A 1,661-nucleotide genomic window follows, 5' to 3' on the forward strand; every position below is an offset into this window, starting at 1 on the left:
TTTAAGTCATCTTAAAATATCTACCCTTTCATTCAAAATCTTAGTGGCTCCCTCTAGCTGTCCTCCTAATGAACTATTTTCAGCTTCAACAAAACCTAATTCATGCAGACGTAGTCGTAAATTTTCAATTTGAGCCTCCAAATCTTTATTATCTTCTGACACCATGTTGAAATCTTTACATTTTTCACGTACATCTGCTAGCTATATGATTAAAATGATTTTATGTGTATTTTTCAGTTCTGCAGCTGAAGACTAAAGGGGGATAACTCAGCATGAGCACTATCTTTCAGACCAAACTAATTCATTCACTTACATCATTGGCTGACAAGATCACCAAAGAACAACCCAAAACAGATGTAAGCTTCTCAGCACTGATAAAAGTTAATATTTTTTAAGGGGGTTAGTTTGGGTTGGCAAAGTTGATCAATTCATTATGTTAATGTTTTTAACTTCACTGCATAGGGCAAAAGTCATATCAATCTTGCTGATCCTTGTATGGACAAAATGCTTTGAGAGTGAGGGATTGTTTGAAAATTTCAGACTAGCTACATACCTGTCCTCTTAATGAATTATATTCAGCTCTTAAGTCATCTAATTCATGATTCACATCTGTTAGCTCCATAGCTTCTAGCTCTAGAGTTCTTAATGAATCTAAAGCATTAGCTCTCATAGCTTCTATAGATCTACATTCATCTTGCCAACATTTAATTTCTTTTAGTAAACTTTCTACCTCTTGTCTCTATAAATATATAAACAATTTAGTTTCCATCAACTCAAATAGGTTTTACTATATCAATTGATTTGCTTGATTCTCCAAATATGTTCTTCTAATTTAACTTTAAACCATGTTAATCCCTTATAATGTTTTTGATTGATGAGCAGAAATTATGACAACTTTCTAAGCTATCCTGTAAAAATTCCACAGAACACAATTTAACAAAGAATTTCTTCAGATCATGAATGGTTAGTGTAGAAAACTGGAGATAACATACGAAATGAAAAATACAAAATGAAATGAAATGAATAGAGTTTTATGTCCTACTTTTCTGCACCATGTGGGCTAATGAAGATGGGCAACACCATGCAGGGTGCAATGAGAGAAATTTTGCCAGGGCAGCGGCATTAGCCTGCTCTTTTTCGATTTCCAACTGTCAAGGGATCTTTAACGTGCACAGCCTGTAGCACACGGGGCCTTGGTTATGAAACATATAGATCTGTAATTAAATTCTTAGACATATTCTTGTACATATAAAACATTGCATACTTGCAACTAAGATTAAAAAGTACCAATGTTTTTTCTACCTTAGTTGATAGTTCTCTATTTTTGATATTTAATTCTGTTTGTAATGCAGCAGGATCTTGAGTTATGTCCTCTTTACGTTGTCCAGATTGACTGAGTTCACCTTTAACTTGGACTAAATCAGACTGTAGTTGTTGTATTATATCACGATCGCTTTTGATATCCTACATACAAATATTTTGTCATTAATCAAATGGGAACTGTATGCAATCATATTAACCAACAAATATTTCATCAAAATAGCTGATCCTTTTTCAATCAGTTTTGGGAAGGTTGGGATCATTCAACTCAGAGCAATAAATTATTGTTATTAAAGATGGGTTCCCTTATTTTTATTTATGAAATTAAAATGCTAATACTT

Source organism: Lottia gigantea (genome assembly GCF_000327385.1).
Source record: "Lottia gigantea unplaced genomic scaffold LOTGIsca_32, whole genome shotgun sequence".
NCBI lineage: Eukaryota > Metazoa > Mollusca > Gastropoda > Lottiidae > Lottia > Lottia gigantea.